The sequence below is a fragment of the Falco punctatus genome (assembly GCF_963210335.1).
Source record: "Falco punctatus genome assembly, chromosome: 4".
Lineage (NCBI taxonomy): Eukaryota > Metazoa > Chordata > Aves > Falconiformes > Falconidae > Falco > Falco punctatus.
This window is the reverse complement of record NC_137583.1, coordinates 7,072,799-7,091,167: the sequence shown is the minus strand read 5'-3', so window position 1 is coordinate 7,091,167 and position 18,369 is coordinate 7,072,799. Positions and strand designations below refer to the sequence as shown.

At 51.2% G+C, this 18,369-nt stretch overlaps 1 long non-coding RNA gene across 1 annotated transcript in view; it reads left to right on the top strand.

The window, feature by feature from the left end:
* LOC308063404 overlaps positions 1-18,369 on the top strand; it is a 314,414-nt gene that overhangs the window by 275,746 nt on the left and 20,299 nt on the right. Inside the window, exon 10 of the long non-coding RNA XR_013927953.1 lies at positions 878-16,969. This is a non-coding gene — a long non-coding RNA (uncharacterized lncRNA). The remainder of the gene's footprint in view (positions 1-877; positions 16,970-18,369) is intronic.

The window sequence follows — 18,369 nt, the reverse complement described above, 5'->3', positions numbered from 1 at the left end:
GTGGCCCATTAGTTCAGACAAATGCTCTTGTTCAGCCCTCTACCTTCTCTCCTAGCAGAAGTGGCCCCCAGCCATGTGTTTCTGGGTAAGGGTGGGCTCTACTATGTCTTCTGCTGCCATCTGGAAAACCATTTCTCATGAAACCAACTTTATCAGAACAATGTTGCTGCCTACCCATGGCTTTGTCACAATTCTAGTCCCTTTGCAAGTCAGAAACAGGGGGTGCCATCAAAGCAGAAACCTTGTGCCCTTCCAGCTCCAGCTCAGCACAGCTTCTGCCCCCCTGCCCCACTGCTGTAAATGAGCTGAAGTCAGTGGCGGGGCTGTGCTGGCACAGCTATGCCAGGCAGCAGGGTCTTGCTGGGAGCACCGCAGATGGCTCTCTTAAGGTAATAGCTCTGACAGTGCCTCTCGGGCTAGGGAATCACCTTTCGGAGCAGAGCAGGAATGGAGAAAGAACATGGCTTTGGCCTGAAGGATTTTGGTATTTGTAGCTTGACATCATTTTGGCTTGGAGTGAAAAGCAAATATTTTGAGCCCTAGAAGGGTGATGAAGCAGGGACTGTGAAAGTGCTGCTGCAGGGTAGTCCCCTCTCTGCTACGCCTGCCTGGCCTCCTCAAAGCCTGCTGGGCATGCGGAAAATCCCCTTCATGGAGAAATTAATTTGAAATCACATTGTGCACAGGGAACATTCCCTGTTGCCGTGCTGCTACTTCTCTCCCAGCTCTTCCTAGATCTTTAATAGGCATTAGGCGCTCCGAGCAGGGTCCCACAGGCTGCTATCTTCATGGTTGTGTTGATTTCCAACAACTAAGTTAGCCCCAAAGAAAGCATAATGAAAGCAGCAGATTTCCAGGTCTCTCTTTTCCTTTACAGAAGCCTGTCCTTTTCAAACATGAAGCACAGCAAGTCCAAGCTGGATCCTCGTTCTCCTTGGGGATCAACCTGCCGTGATGATGAGAGAAACAGAGCAAGTCCCCAGCCCTCTCCAGACGTAAACTGCAAAACCACAGGCTTCACCAAAGCCCTTCAAGCCAGCCCATCTCCCAGCAGAATATCTGTCCCTTTTTCTCAATACAGGGCTGGAAATAATGACAGGTATGGAAAATCCATTACAAATAACTAAATAACCCTCCGTGCAGCGCTGCTGACTCCGTAAACGCTTCCCCAGCTGTTGGGAGACCGCAGGAGCACTCCCTGGAGTGAGCAGACGCAGGTGGTGCTGGCATGTGTCTGGAAACAGCCTGATGTGGGGAGGAGGCTGAACTTTCTGGTTGTCTGGACCCTTCCCCTCTGCGGCAGGACTTCTCGCCAAGCCCTGTGGCCTCTCTGGGGTTTCCAGACAGCCTGACATCCGCCCCCGGGGAGTCCTGCTGGAGACCGGGGTTCTGGGCTCCGTGATTTGAAGGCAGTGGCGGCAGAGCAGGGAGATATCCTGTTTTCCTCGAGGCAGAAATGTAATTTTGCGTTAAAATTGTTTTTTTTTCCTCCCAAAAGGTCCTTAAGCATTTGACAAGCTGTTAAGAGGTAGGGGGAGGATCTGGCTGGCCAGGCTGCGAGGTAGCGGTGGGCTAGAGGGGAAGGGAAGGGACCAGGCGCTGCCCAGCTGGGTGCTGGCGACCAGCACATTAACCATGGGAAGGGAGAGATCTTGGCCAAGGGCTCCAGCGAAACCCTGCCATCAGGTGCAACCCACCAGGGGCTTTTTACTGTCTGTCTGCTGGTACCTGAAGCAACACGTGTTGTTGAATAGCTCCCACATGCCCATGCTGAACCCAAGGGCTGTGTCCACACCCGACACAGCATGGTTTTTCCCCAAGGGTTCCTGGAGAGCATGGAGCAGGCAGGAACCAGGCGAGGGACTGGCTGTCTTTATGTAGACTCTTGTTACTGTGTTAAATAAACCAGAAAGCAAAGGGTCAGTGTTTCTGGTGTGTAGGCAAGCTCTTGCATGTTCCAGTGTCCCTTTCCTTCTTGAAGGACGTTTCTGGTAACGCATTTCTGGGGAAGGAAATCAGCCATGTGGTCAGCAGGGTGGCACACGGAGCTGTGAACTTGATAGTGCTAAGGGCAGAGAGACGCTCCAGGAGGACCAACTGGACAAGGGGCTTCTCACAGGCATCTCCTACCATATTCTTCCAGTGCTCCTCACTTCCCTGCAGACTTTAATTCTGCAAAGCAAGTTGGATTGTAGCCACTGGGACTGAATAGATGTACCTGGCTAGTCTTGTGTTGCCCATTACCGTGTTAAATGGGCATAGTGGGCATGATGGAGAAGAGACCGACTACTCATTCTTGTCTTGAAGAGCCTTCTATTGGAAGTGAAGGACCAGGGTTCACACTACAGCTTATGTTTCACCAGTAACTTTTCCTACTGTTAAAATTGCATTGTCTCTCTTAATCATGCAAGGTTTATTTTCCCACACTGGAAAATGAATTCAACACTATTGGCAAAGCTGGGGGCTGGGAAGTTTTAATTACTGTTTGTACAGTGCTTTGGGGCTCTGGAGTGAATGGCGCTGGAGGCCTGGGAAGGGTTATATTATATATTGGCAGTTACTTATACTTTATTATAATATATATCTCAGGTCTGCAGTCCTATCAACAGCTCCTTCCTGATACCTAGATGCAGCGGGGCTTCCTACTCCAAGTAGTACAAATACCCCGCTCCTATAGTTGCTGACCACTGCTGAGCATCACTGCATGGTAAGAGGACCCACTAGGGTCCAGTGTCCACCTCCAGCCAAAATAAACTCAAGTAGCAAGTGCCTGTGAATACCCAGCTGCTATGCAGGGGAGAAGAGCCCCAGAGCTCTCTTCTCACAAGGCTTTTCGCATTAAAGCATCTCTTCCATAGGTGACGCAGCCACATCCTGCATTAGCCTTCCTGTCCCCCCTCCTTGCTCAGAACACCACCTCCTTAATTATAATCCATCAAATTCCTCTCTCCTCTACCTGGAAAAAAATGGGATTTGAGGACAAGGAACAAATGTGAAGGTATAAGTCTCTTTTCATGGGAAAGGAAATCTATGCAGTGCCCTGCTGGGAACCCTGCTTTGCCTAAACCCCGGCATAATGCAATAAGAAGTTAAGGCTCTTAGTGGGCGAACAGTGCAAGAGTCCTGTTAAGCACATCTCAGGTCTTTGTGGTCAAGTGCCCTGTGTCGCACCCGGCGCACCACGCTCTGCACAACAGGGCAATTGTGGCCCCACTGCTCTGGCATCAGCATCCCGCGCTTGCCCGGTGCAGGATCCAGAGAGGATGGGCTGTTCAACAGCCTCTCTCAGGTCAAAGCCAGTGCTTCAGAAAATGATTTTTTAGAGGACTGGAGTGTTTCAGTATCAGCAGTGTCCTGGAAAAAGCACCCGTTAGCTATCAATTAGCATGTGTGTGCACATCTGTACAGATGTGGGCGTGTGAAGTAATATGGTATCTAGGCTTATGATACCATCCACATGAAAATCAGTGAGGGACTGTGATGACTTTGACCTAAAATACGCTAATTTTTTTTTTTCCATTGCATTTGTGTTTTGGTGGCACACTTGGTTTTCTGATAGATCCTGCAGAAATATTCAGGTGATTACTGCGAGGGGCAAAACTGTAGTTACTTAAACTTTGACAAAGCTTCTAAAATACAAAAGCCTCCGCAGAAGCTGTGCTTTCCTTCTCTAGCCAGCTGTCACCCGGTGGTTCCTCCTGAACAGCGGCTCCCTGGAGCAGCGGGCAACCCCTCGCTGCCTGCGCCAGGCACAGCAGGCAGGGCAGGATAGGCCAGGCAAGGCCCCCAGGGTGAGGGCAAAGCCCATCTGACAGCACTGGAGTCCCCACCCAATGGGTGACAGTGCCAGCACTGCTTCCCATGTGTCCCCTCCAGCCTGGGGCGGATGGAAGGCAGGAAGAAGTCAGCTGAGCCTCTCTGCCCCTGATGCTGCTGCTCAAGGGGTTTCGTTTACTGCCACGTACATTAATTGCTTCTGTTTGGTGGCTGCTGGGGTGAGATCTGCAGCTTTCCCAGGGCGATTGGTTCTAGGTTCCATGGGTTACCACAGCCACGTCACCAAAATCAGGTGAGGAAACTGTCCGCTGGTCCTTTCAGCAGCACTAGAGCATGTCAGTGATGGAGGCAGCCCAGCCGCACAGCAGGGAAGCGCAGAAAGGCACGGGGCTGCTAACAGGCTGACTTGCATCCCTCCGGCGCTTCCCCACTGGCAAGCAGATTTCAGATGAATGTGGTTTGCAACTGGTTTATTCACTCTGGGGTAACTCCTGGTCTTTCTCTTTTGGGATATTCTTCCGTGCAGCCCACCTGACATCCAGCAGTGGCAAAGAAACAAACGCATGGACCCAGGTACTGCCTGCTGCTGGGCTTCTATTGCAAGCACTCAGGAGTGGTAAAAAGAGTGCTGAGACCACAAATTTCAACTTTAATTTAAACCCCCCTTTTTAGGGATGGGGCCAGAGCTGGGCCCGCAAGGGAGAATCCCAGTTCCAAGCACTCCAAGGAAGTAAACAGACCTTTTAAAGACATTTAATGCTCAATAAAGCAGAGAGGGATTCAGCATGAAGCTGCAAAAACAATTCTGAGGAAGCAAGGCAGCTTGCCTGCTGCCCCCTGCCCCGGCAAACCCAAGGGGAGAGGGCATCCATTGCTGCCCATCGCTTCAGGTCAGCATCCCTGGGTGCTCAAAGGTTTCTTTGAACACGGTTCTGTTTAGGTTGGCTGTCGCTGATCCCAGCCTGCCTTTGGACACTTTTAACCCCTCAGGGAGGGGTTGGCATTGCCAGCCGGAGTGGGAGAGCGCAAGCCCGCTGCACACTCTGCTCCGTGGCTGCCGAGGACACTGCCACGATTCATTCATGTCCCTGCTCAGGGCACAGATGGTAAACACGGCAGGGAAGCCAGGCCATGTCCCACCCCGGCTTGGCTGCCTGCCTCGAGGTCTCCATCGCCCAGAATTTGGAACTTGCCTCTTTTTCCATTGCCTCCAAGGAGCAATGGTGAATGTTTCAGTAACATTTGCTAAAAATAAAAATGTCAACAGAAATAGCCGTTTAATAACACAAGCCTGTGCATCCTTGGGCCCTGAGTGATCTTCAAGCTGGGAGGAGAAATACTGAAATAGCTCACAAGTTTGAAGATACTCTGAGAAACTCCCTTAGTGCACATGGGCCAGCTCTCACCAGCATCGCCTGGGGAAGGAGAGCTGTCTGAGGACTGTTTTCCCTAACTCCCTAGGCAAATAGTCAACCCCTCTCCAGAAACAGCCTGTCTGATGCTCTGTTTGATAGAAAAGGCTGTATCTGAGAAAAAGAAACACAACTTGTGTGACTGTGCTGAGATGCCTGTAGCGTGGCAGCATATGGACTGGTTACTGTTCCTTCACTTAACATTTTCTGTTATGGCTTTCACAGGGAAAGGAGTCAAAGGATGTAGGCATCCCATGTTGGGCAAGGCTTTGCTACGCAGGAATGCACAAATCTGGTCCAGTTCATAACAGCCTTAAATGTCAGGGAGTGGCTTTTGATGGAAAACTCAGGAGCTGTCTCAACAGCAACACTGTGCAGCAGCACAGGAGAGAAACCAGAGAGCAGGTATTTTGTGCAGCCTTTTGTGGAATGAGTGGTTGAGACAGAGTGTAAAGATAACAAAATTAACTCCTACTTGCAGTTCAGGCAATGTTAAACCCCTGCAATTCAGGCTTTTGGGAATGATCAGATTTGGCATCCTTGCTTGCCTTCCTCAGGCCCTAATCTGTCCCCATAAAAATCCCTGGCTGGATCCTGGAGAGGAACCAGCAACAGGGACAGGAGCTTCTCCCCACCAGCTGAGGGTGGATGGTGGATGCGAGTGGTTAAAGCACTAGTATAAGCTGCATTAACCCATCTTCTGTGCTCCATCTGTAGGTTTGCAGGTCTGACGGGTGCGCTACATGGTTAAAGAGAGCAGTGCTCAGTACAGGAACGGGGCATCTGAGGACATCAGGAGGACAGTGAAAGCCCTGTCCTGCAGCCTGAAGTCTCACAGCAAGTGTGCATTAATAAGCCATGCCTACGCTTCCTCCAGGTATTTACAGTGTGCTTTTCCCCTGTTAGCTTTGAAAACCACAGCTCCATTTTGACATAGCAAGTCCTTTGCTTTTAGTGATGAATTTGGTACAGCAAGTGCATTTGGCTGGGAACATGTGTTGGTAAAACCCTACCTCATTTTGAGAAGTGAACAGGATTTCCCTCTAAAAATGATCTCTGTCTCCAGATGAACAGTTTCAGCCTGTCCTCTGGGAATCTCTCTGCTGCAGAGACGCTGGCTGGCTGGCATTGATGCTGGCTGCAGACGGGTGCCATGGAAAATACAAAGGTGACAACATCAGCCCAGCCATCAAGGTCACCTCTCCTCTGAGCGGGCTGTCCCAGGGGAATGGGGGCAGGTAGGGATTCCTGGGTGCTTGGAAAGGGACCTTTGGAGGCTTTCCAGCATTCAGGGACCCCCAAAAAACCATGAAAGGTGGCTGGTTCCTTACCCTCTCCTGGGGCAGAGCTCCTCGTGCCACGCTGGTTCTTTGGCAAACGAGCTGAAACTGGCATAACTGCAAAATGGGGCCAACCGACAACTGGGATGAGCCTGGCTTGTGAGTCAAGATGGGCTGGAAAAGTAAACAAAAAAGCATTTTCAGCCCAGAGAAACAATGGGGAAATGAACTGGAAGCTGGGACCTCTGAATTCCTCCACCCTCCCCCAAAGAGAGCAGTGGGGTGTAGAGGGCAGTACCCAAAATCCAGCATTCCTTGTAACTCAGTTGTACCCTCTGAGAAACATCTTTTTGCCGTTCCATGTGCAGCTCCTGCTGGAGTGACTTCCTCCTCTTTAGCTGGAGCCAGAGACAAAGGAAAGAATTGTTGGTAATGAGCTGTCTATGAAGAAATTCATCTTGATATTTGCATCACTAGTACAAGACAAGGCAGCACCACAACTTTCCTGCAGTGGTTAAGGACAGCACTCAGAGGAGGCTGGGGGCCTCCAGGTCCTGCAAATGGTTAAAGAGTGTTTCAGCATTGCTCATTTGCAAGAGAAGAACCCAATTTGCATCGCTGGAAAAAACAGCCATGCAGAAAACCACAAGAACCTGTAGTTCTGGTCAGGCCTTTGGATTTTGACAGGGTTTTTTGAATACTCCTTCGCAATTAAAATTCCCACTGGGTTGTCTTGCTGTTTGCAAGGCCAGTTGGGACTGGGAAGGTGCAGGTAAGCTGGCAAGCGGGATTGCCCCGAAGCATCGAACTATGTTCCATTAGCCCACCTCAGCTGCGGGAACATGGTTAGCTGGCAGCACATCACCCCCCTGGTAAATTAGATACCACACAGTGGCTTAGTCACACCAGAGAAGTTAATGGCTCACAACTTGCTGAGACAAATTCCTCCCAGCTTTAATTAGCCATGAGATGCTGGAGTGCCTAAAGCTCTCTCCCTGCCCCTGCCCTTGTTTACTCTCAGTGCATCAATCCAGGCTGGACTCGGGTCTCCAAGTATTTGTAGTGAGCAAATAATGCTAAGTTTTGCTATTGTAGCTCTCTGCAATCAGCTGGAAAACACAGATTCATAGCCTCAGTCTTTACAAAAACACGAGGATGGATACCTGGGTCCCCGAACTTCAGCAAGAGAGCCAGAGCTGCTCATCCAGGTTCTGCTCCGCTGTGTGCTGGCTCAGTGTCACCCCCAAAAAGAAATGACAGGAGAGGCTGCCAGCACCCTGAGGATGGAGCAGGGACCACATAGCAGGAGCTGCTAATATAAATGAAGGAGACCTTAATGCTTAAGACTTGATCCTGCCTTTACTGTGTGGTTTTCATACCGCGTCTTGTAAAATCAGTTGCAGGTCATGTGTGCTCATGTATGGTGCTTGGTTTTGCCAGCGTGTCCGTGACAAACAGAGCTGGCTTGTTGGGAGGCTGATGTGATTTTGACTACCTGAATAGTGACCCCTGGGTGTCCCTGCACAAGCTGGGTGCAGGAGTCGATCAGTCCTTCGGAGGGAGGCCCAAAGCCAGCACAGGCTGGAGGGCATCTGGTAAGGCTGGGGCTGATTTTGTTTTACGGTGAGTTTGAGATGAGATGTTTTCGTCCTGGATGGCTTGGGCAGATCTGTTTGGCAATTGAGCGTCTCTACTCAGTTTGTGATGTTTGAGAAAACTCTCCCCTTTCCACATCTCCTCCCCTCCCATCAATATTTCTCTTACTGATGTGATGACAGCCAAGGAACTGAGGTGTTTTCAAATGAGCCTACATAATTCTGATGGTGGCATGAAGGTTCCCAGTCCAGCCAGCTCACACTTGCCAGTGCTAGACTTGGCACTTCTTATCTGACAGCAGATACACTGGAAATCTTAAAAACAATCTGCATTTTAACCTTGATTGTGCTAAATAGCCTTCAGGATGCAGTGGTGCATGTTGCTGGTTGCAAAGAGCGCTGTTGGCTGTCGTTAATTATGTTTAATTTGCACTAACAAAGCACACAAAATCCATGTCCTATAAACTGTGCTAAAGGTAAGTGTGGCTTTTCTATAAAGATGTACAATCTAATTTAAAGATCTGAGTTCTGCTGACCCTCCAGCTTGTTGCACAACATTTCATACATATAAAAATGGATGCGAGAGGCAGTCCGGTTGGGTTTACCTGTTCATACTGGCAGCAGAGAGCTCCAGCTGCTCTGTGGGGATGGATGGGTTTGAACACGCATGGCACTAAGGCATGTGCTTAAAAACTTCCAGCTCATAAATACTCATTCTGTGTTCCAGAGGCACTCATCTGAACCTGACCGCAGTGAGCCGGATGCCAGATAAGGGTTACAGCGCTCATCTTCGTGTTGGCCGTAACAGCTGTGGCGTCGGTTGCCAGAAGCGCTGGGTGGCACGCAGCAGCCGTGGCAGCAGCTGCAGAGCCCTTGCTGGTGGCAGCACTGCCATGGCACTGGTAAAATGGCCCCGGTAATAGCAAGGGGACAACTTGGCTGTGTAGCAGGGGAGGGGAGGGGAAGAACCTGTTTGGCTCCAACAAATGATGCTGTTCTCCTCCAGCTAAAATGGAGCTTGAACTAATACTTTATTCCTCCCACCCAGGCTCAGAAAATGGGAGCCTCGGTTGCTGGGATGTTTTCCTTTGCCAAGCCTCTGCGTGGCTGCATTTCAGTGAAAAGCCCAGCCCCTGAGACATCTGTGTCAAGGACCTGATGCTTGGCTGAGCACATATATTTAAGCCAACACAAGCAAGTGAAGGGGGGGAGGAATCCCACAACATGTTCTTGTGGATTTCTGACTATGTTACAGCGGTGTGAAGGGAAGAGGGGCAGGAGCAAGAGGAGAGGACAAGAAGGTGACCCTGCTGGCAGGAAAGCAAAGGCCTGACCCTGTTAACACGGTTCATCGTGGTGATGTGCTCTGTCAGACCCTCCAGCCAGCATTAGGTCCAGCACCTTTGTGGATGATGCTGCCCGGGTCCTCTTGCCCAGACAGGCGCTGTGTGACAAGCAAGCTTTGCTGGCCACGTGTCGCACCTTAGAAAGGCATTTGCTGGTTTTGGCATTGGTTGTGATGCTCAGGAATTGAGAGGGTTTTCTCTTCTGCAGTTGTCAGAGTGGCTGAAAGGCAGAAGTTCTGTAGTACCTGGCATTTTGTCTCCCGTCTATCTCCGGGCTGGAAGACTGAGAAGCCAAAAAGGGAGTAGAGGATTGCCTTTACCCCTTCTCCCAGCATGGGTTAGGAGAAGCAAAAGGATAAATCAGGGGACATTTCAGCACTTACCTCCTGTTTTTACAGAAATCACTATACATTACAAGTGCCTTTGCACATTTTATAGCACTTTAAAAGGCCAATGTAGCTAATCTGGAAGCTGGCTTGTTCAGAGAAGCACAAAACATGTTCAGCCATAAAAATCCCTCATTTGATGCCAAGTTATTACATTTTCAAGTGTCTGAAAGGCAATCACTATTATGCATCCAAAGAGTTCAGATGACTCCCCCCAGCTCCTTGTGGTTGGTGAGAACAAAAACACCAGCGCAGCATCTTGCAAAGTGGTGTTGTGTTGTTGCCATATGGTACAGATGTTTCGGTAGCAAAGGCAGCCTCCATCTACGGCCTCACCTTTGGAAGAGGAGCAGTGTGCTTTTGTGCAGTTGGAAAAAACACATAGCCTAACTGAAAAGGACAGAGATAAGCAAGACAGTGCCAAAAGGTCAGAGAAGTCATGGTCCTGGAGCAACTGGCATACCTCTAACGAGGAAATGTGGTTCATGGGGGTTTTGTGTTGCAGAACTGTTGTCCCAAATCCCTGCGAACTAGTGAGAGGTTGGGTATTCATAGGGTTTCGCTCTTCTTTCTGGTTCTTATTCCTACAAAATGTGTGGGACTTTGTTACCTTTGGAAAAGCTGCTTCTCTGCCTAGTTTGACCAGGATGTTCAGAATTTATCGTGGTACCCGTAAGACATGTGTACATGCATGCACAAATACTCAGTGTGGTCACATAAACCCTCTTCCCGTAGGAAACCAGGATAAAAATGTGGCCTCTCCAAGTGCCTGACTCAATGCTCGGTCTTTAATGGCCGTTCCCATGTCCCTGTCCTTTCTTCACTTGGGCATTTGATGTGTTTGATTGCTGGAGGGATGAGGAGGAAGATAAGTGTTGGTGTTAATAATGGTAAGGGATGCTGGTTGTCTCCAAAGCTCTTGCTCTGCCCGGATTCAGGTGATGACTGGGTTACCTTGGCCCCTCTTCTGCTGCAAAGAACAGCTTGGTCAAGCCTAAGTATGTCATCCTCTTCAAAAAAGGTCCCAGCAATGGGAAGAAAGCCATCTTCAAACAGGGAAGGGGGTCGGACGTGCTGAGTGTGCAGGTCCAGCCAAGGGTGCAGCCAAGAGCTGGCCCACGTGCTGGTGGCAGCCTGCTCAGCTGGTGCAGAGGACAGCCGTGACCTGGCAGGAGCAGCTGGTGCGTTTACTGACTGTAGCCTACTTAACGGGAAGGCTGAAATCTGTTGCAGGAGCAAGAAGCCAGGAGCATTGGATGCTGGTGGAAGAAGGAGCATGATTCAGCCACCTGAAGGCATCTCCCTGTAGGAGAATTACCTTCTCTATAAAGCAGCAGGCATTGCTCTTAAGTGTTATCAAGCTTAAATCGGTTCCCTAGGTGACATCCTGGTAAGTGGATTTCCCAATTAAGCACATCGCGATTAAGTGGGATGTACTGTAATTACAGTGCTCAGTGCTAGGAGCAAATCAGATCCATTTGCAGCAGAAGGGCCAGATCGAAGCTCTTCCCCAGTCTGGAGTGGGTTGTACCAAAGCATTTCTGTAAGCGTGAAGGTGGGCAGGCAGGAGATAGGATTTTGCAGCCACCCCCATCATGCCAGTCAGCATGTTCCCTACAGAAGGAAGATGCTGGAGAAGCCCTGGTGCCACGTCTTTAAACCCTCTGATACAGGAGCAAATTCCTTTTGAGGATGCGCTCCCCTGTCTCCTGCTAGTCCACAACCCGCTGGATGAAGCCTTTGCTCCTGCCAGAGAAAATATCCCTTAGCAGAGGTGGCTGTGTGGATGCTGCGCAGGGAAACAGTAGCTCTTTCCATGGAGGCAGAGGCTGTCAGATGGTGCTGCCACCTGCCAGGCAGACATCACAGCCCTTCAGAGCCAAATCCCCTTCGCCAGCCCAAGAGAGGTGGTTTTCCTTGCACGGCTCCTTCTCCCCATCCCTCTGGCTTCCTCTACAAAGGTGCGTGTGTGTCCCCAGCACAAAACCTCATGGTCCTGGAGTAAGACTGGGGCTACATAAGCCCATTCCTCAATATTTTGTGGTTCCCAACTGCTGTTGGGACATCATGGGGGAAAAGAAAGAAGATGCTCCTTTGTTCATTGTTTGTTAGCGAAAGGAAGAAGAACCGAGTGTTTACTGCCTTGGATTGCTCGCAGTATTTTTAGGTGGATGAGATGAAGTCTGATTAGAGACCATCTGGGAATGAACTGGTCAAGGTAACACTGAAATGCTGGAGATGGGACCTAAAGTGTAGATGCAGTGCAAAGGGAGGTGAAATCTGTGCCAGGAGGAGTGTGTGGTGCAGGAACATGGCCACTTTGGAACTGGAGGAGGACACTAGACCTGAACATGGACACTCAGACCAGGCCAGCCTCCAGATTAGAGCCTGTTTTACAACTCACCATGTTTACCCAGCTGTCCCAGGATCCTTAATTCCCCCCTGGCTAGGCAGTGACATAAGTGTGATGCAGCACGCTTTCCCTCCGGGCTCTCGGTCCCCTAGGTCATGCTGGCTGGTGCACATCTTTGGTGGCTGGGGGGCTTCTAGGGGTCTTGTGCCTACAAGCCAGATGACCAAAAAGCTCTTACACCTACCACACCTGTGTTCTTCGCCAGGGTTAAGGGTGGGGGGCAGAAGCCTATCTAGCTCCCAGAGGGGAGACCTTATATTTTGGGGTGACATATTACATGATTTTTGGCTGCAGAAGAAATCTTACAGTAGGATAACAGGGGAAGCCGATGACTGCTCCTACCTTTGAGATGGTTAATTGGCTCTGTCCCATGTGGACATGAATTGATTCGAACTCCCACTTGCTGGGCTGACCCCCAGCGCCCACAGAAGGCACAGTGCAGCTGGCCTACACCACCGCGGCCCCTCAAACCCCTTGCTGATGCCTTCTCACCTCCCACTGTGGCTGTCCCTCTCCCAGCTCAGCAGCATCCCTCCTCCCTCCAGCCAGGCTGTGGCATCCCCGCAATGCTCGTATCCATCCCTCCAGCTGTGCAGCCAGAGGTGCGCAGCAGCCCGTGTGCAGTGGCTCTGCTGCTGTTCCACCCCGAATCCTTGCTCTGCTGCTTCTTCCATACTGCTGGTTTTGCAGTGCCACCCACTGGCAGAGGCTCCCCAGAAAACCTCCTTTGCAGCTTTTCTCTGCCACAGGTGATGCTCCAAAGATGAAATATTAGAAGGATGGCTCTGCTGGGTGTAATTCACGGAGCACGTCACATGGGTGCTGGTGCAGGACATCTGGAAACCTTCTGGCATCCTTTCCAGCATATCTCAGTGTATGCTGAGCCCAAGCTGCAGGGTCACTGGGTTGGCAGAGTCCCGGGTGTCAGCTCAGAGTGCGATGAAGGCAACTCACCGGCTTGCTCCTATGGGCCCTCCAGCCCTGCGTCCTGCCTGCAGCAGGCCAGATTGGTTTATGTAGGTTCTGTGGTCGTGCTTTCCCATGCAGGATGAAATACAAACTCCTGCCTGATATCAAACCCCATGTACAACCATGCCAGTTGGGAGCATGCTCCCAGGGATGCAGGCCGGGGGACTTGTGTGTGAGAGGAAGCTTTGGGATCACTTTATGGAACCGTCAGCCTGGTCTACCTGAATTTGCCTTTTGCCTTCTAACCACATTTATACTCTTGCCTCTGTCTCCAGTTTAATGGCCAGTGTGAGCCCAGCTGAGAAGCAGGAGGAGAGATGGCGAAGAAGACCGCGATGCACTTCTCGGAGTTGGTTCGCAGAGAGCTGGCGTGCACAGGAGACGGCTGCCGGGCTGGTGCCCTGTCGAGGCAGCCCAGCTCAGCTCACTGCCTGGATGCGACCGCCGTGTCAATGCAGCAGCAGCACAGATGGACTGCCAGGAGCTTTCTCCCCAGCCTCCTAATAGGCAGTGAGTGCTTGTTTAAAATAAAGCCTGACAAATGGCATGTTGGGGGCGTCAAGTCCTGGAGCACTGTCTTCCGAAAAGTATGAAAAGGCACTGGAAGGGAGCCTGGCACAGCCTTCCAGATGACAGTAATTAAAGGCTTTTGCACTCAGGCGCTGGGAGCTGCTCCTCTTGCAAATTTGTCTTGATTGAAGAGGAAGAGAATGATTAGGCTGAAGGGGACTGATGGGGGTGGCAGGCGAAAACATGGAGGTAAGTCTCTATTTGTCTTCTGGTTTGTTGGGTTTTTTTCGTTCTTCCTCTCTCCCAAACAGTGTCCGGGTGGGTGGAGGGAGCAGCACTCCAGCTCTGCACGCCCTGGGCTGGCTCTGCCTGAGCTGCTTAGGGGGTGTTCAGCTGCAAAGGAGCAGCTCTGCTCTGGTCCTGCCTCAGAGCATCACCCAGTGCTTCGTGCAGCTGACCCTCTTCTGGAAAGCTCTCTGGGCTCGGTGGCACCAGGGTCACCCATCCCTTTACAGAGCTGGCAAAGAGGTTAACCCCTGACCTGGGCTATACCTCTAGCTCCCTATAGGGGCTATACCCCTATAACCTCTATTAATCCCAGGAGTGAACAGCTCTTTCCCTTATTTTAATTCTAAAGGGACCGTTGATAGCTTGTTCAATCCAAGTTTTACTGTGTTATTTACTTTAAAGCCATGGTTTTGATGAAGTTGTCTGAATATATTTGAGTTCAGCGCTAAGCCCTGCATCAGCATGAGCAGTTACTGCAGTGTAGCTGACAGCATTACAGAACCACGCTCCCTTCCCTTCCTAAGACTTTGTCCCTTTCAGACCTGTGAGCACCAAAGGCATCCTGGCTCTGGCTGCCCTAGATGGGGTCCTCCTTGGAGCAGTTTGTCTTGAAGTATGTAGGGAAGTCACCGTGGTGTGAGCTTGGATGCCACCTCCAAACCCAGCCAGCTGCTCCACAGTGCAGGGCCAAGGAACCAGTCCAAAATTCGACCGAGAGCCTCTTGCCCCCAAGTCCAGGCCATTAATAGTCAGGTAAAGCAATTTAGCTCAAGTTATGGCAGGATAAAGCATCTCTTTTTTTCCTGGTGTGAAGGACAGCTAAATAAATGGTCTGTATTCAAGCAACTGTAAAAACTCCAGTTCAGAGCTTCTGGGCAGCCATCCGCACTCAAGGAAGCTGCTGGACCAGCCCGCAAACGGATCCCCTTGTCTGGGTCCAGTCCTGCAACTGCTATACCCAGTGGCCAATCTCCCTGTTTGGGAAGATGGGGAAGCATGCCCAGTGCCTTGCATTTGGTGCTCATTAATATTTGGACGAGATAAGCGGTGTGCTTAATCTAGTGCAGCAATTGTGTTTGTTATAGAGCAATAACTCCGCAGGGTTACCATGAAATTCGACGTGGCTTATGAAAAATGCAGGCTGTTGCGGAGGCTGGGCTGCAAACCGCTGGCAGGAAAAAACCCTGTTGCGTCGAGGTGAAACCCATGTTTGAATGAAAAGCCTGATATGACCGAAGGAGGGACATACAATGGTGCTTTACCTGCCAACTCAGGTGAGACACGGTGCCTGGCCATCGCTGTGTGCTGTGGCCGAGCCCCTTCCTGGTGGCAGGGTGGGAGATGCTTTGCCTGGCCAGGCTCTGGCTGCTGCAGTGGCACTCAGCCACCCTAAATCCTCTCTGGCTTTTCAGAGGGGAAGCTGCTTGCTGAAGGGAGCAGGGTAGGTGAAGGAGGAAAAAACAAATAATTTCCTTCCAGCTCCTGCTGGCAGCGGGGGCGGTTACTATGTGAGCAAGGCTTGCAGCACTGGTTCATTCAGCGGTAGTGTCTGTGTACCTGGACCCCCATGCACGGCAGGCTTGGTGCTCTTGAGGTCAGCTTGAAAACCCGCTTGAGCCCATGGATGGTCCCTAAGCTTTGCATCCAGCCTTAAATACCCTACAAAACACTTGCAAAATGTCTGGCGCAGCCAGATCTGGCAGCATTGCAGCTGTGAGCAGCCAGCTGCTAGAGGAGCAGCTAGATGTTGTGGGGACAATGACACCCCAAGTCCATACAGGCAGGTGGGATCAAACTGGCCCTGGGGGGTGGTGGGTCGTTCGAGTGGTGCCAGATGCTCCTCTGAGCAGCGTGTGCTGCTCGCAGCAGTGACACCAGGTTGCCTGCAAACATGCAGCACTTGAAGAGCAGGATCACACCCCAGGCTAGTTTTTCCTTCAGAAGGTGGAAAGGAAGAGAGTGCACTTTTTCCTCCAAACCAGAAGTAAAGCTGGATTCCCTTTCCTCCCCAAAGCATCCAGGTTTGGTCCTGACCCTACTCTGCATTACCAAGGCAGCAGCACCATCTCACTGCTCCCTCCCATTATCCCTATTTAAACCACCCTGAATCCCAGTCACAGTCAGGCTGGCCAGTGGGTTCAGCTGATTGTGCTCTGGAACAGCACAATAAAACCTCCAGAAAATTATTTTTTATTTCCACGTGCTCCCCCACAGCTGCCTGCAAGCCCTGTGCCATGCTTGGCTGTGAGAGGTTCCCAGGGGCTCACAGGGTTGGGCTGCACAGGGGGGGGAAAGCGAGGTCCTTAACTCCCCCGGTGCCAAAAGGCACCTTCGTGGCCTGGCCCTGCTGCTCATCTCTCCGGGTTATGCACTGGTGTGACTCAACAGCAGATGACAGAGGTTAGGAAAAGGCCTGGGATGGCTGGGATGTCGTTGCCATGGAAATCATGCAGTGTCTGGAATAGCAAGAACAAGAGCAACTCAAAAAGTAATGATCTGCCACATTGATTAAGGGGGAGTCGGAGGGATTTTGTTTGGGGAAAGCCTCGTGCTTCAAGTAATATGAATCCATATGCCACGGCTCGCTGTTCGCCTCCCCTGAAGGGCTCTGTCAACAGGAAATAATCTGATTTGTTTTGACCAGGGGTTTCTCCGGGGAGTACCGACGCAGTGCCTGCCCATCAGCTGTGCTGCACAGCTCTGCCATCGCAGGATGAAAGGCACCAAGTCAATGCAATATTCATTCACTTCCTCTTCCCTCCTTCATTCATTTCTTCATCCATTCATCTGCTTCATTCACATTTCCCCAGCGCTTTAATGAGCAGTGCTTAGCCTCTGTAGTCCTGCAGAGCCTTCCCCTGGTACGCTCGTTGCTGCAGATGGCTGTCTTCAGGCTTATTTATTTTGCAGGGCAAAGCTCGGCGTGGCTGGAGCGGGGTCGTGTTGTGCCCAGCTGGCACTTGGATCTGCACACCCTGCGCAAATCCCCCCAGGTATTGCTATTCCAGCTTTCACGTCTCGATTTCTCCTTGTTGTGATTCCCGTCTCATCCAGGTCCTGTCCTCTTCACGGGGGAGCCCGTCACGGTGCCGTGCCCGTGCCCATCGCAGCTGTCCCGGGGGCAGAGGGAGCCAAGCGTGAAATGGGCATCCCTGGAGGGCTGGTGCCAGCCGCTTGCTGCGGAGCCAGAGCCACAAGCATAAACCTCCTCGGGGCTGTGTCACCGTCACCTGTCCCCACCGTGCTGGTGCCCTTTGTGGTGCTTGAGGAGTGCGGGGTGATTTCTTTTTTTCTCTGCTGGCGTCCTGCTCTCAGAAACCGTTTCAGCAGGGGAGGGTGGGTGATAGCCCCCATGTGAGCCCCCGGCTTAGACCAGGGGAGCAGAGCCGTGTGCCAGCAGTTGCAGGGCGAGGGGCCAGACCCCCAGCGTCAGTAGCCTGGGCAGCGGGGGGTCACAAGCCACACGCATAAGCAGGAGGCACGCGTACCCGGCAAACGCGAGCCCCTGGTTTTAGGGATTTTCATCAGATGAACATGGCTTATCCCTCCCATCACCCAGTTTGGGGCACTGGAGGGGTACAGCTGGGGGGAACAAGCATGTCTGTATTTCAATGCCCCTTTTTGACCACCCCAGAGCAGATTTGGGTGGGGTTTTTTCCCCACCAATATGCAGACAGTTCTCTTGAAGAAAATAAAATGCCTGGAGAGTGGCTGGGTAGAAATCCAAGAAAGATTAAAAAGAGAAAAATTATTTTCCTGCCCATGATCTCATAGTGGAAAACAATCCTTTCCTCCCCCCGCCTGAAACCCACTTTTGCTGCGTGTGCGAGAGAGATGTACTCCTCGCTCTCCAAATAGCTAAATGCATTTCTGAACCAAAGGAAGCAAACAGAAAACATCCGTTCTTTGTATAATGGAGAAAGCTTTCTCTTTTGTTCCCTGTTTTTTATCAAGTATCTGCTGCCATTATTGTTACTCACTGGGTTATTACCTCCGAGTGGCTACTTCCACCAGTGTGAGCTGGTTTATTGTTTGCTCAGAGCAATTATGGATTGGGATAATTCCTGCCATGTCGTTTCATTGTGGAAGGATCTGCTGTGCTCTGTGCCCAAGGTAACTTGAGGTGATCTGTGCTGCTGAGTTACCCATCAAGTTAATTAGGAGCGGGTGGCTGGTGCCCCACCGTGTGCTGGGACAGAAGGGTCAGCGGAGGCTGAACCCAGGCGTCTTTCTCAGTGTGAGAGGTTTTCAAAGGGAAGTTTGTTCAGTGGAGCAGAGACCAGGGTCGTGTTTATTTCTAGGACTAGTTCATCTTTATTGACTGATGGACAAAACCTTGGCCAATGTGTCCTCCCTCCGAGGGTGTGGGACCCCGATGCTGTTTGTATGTAGA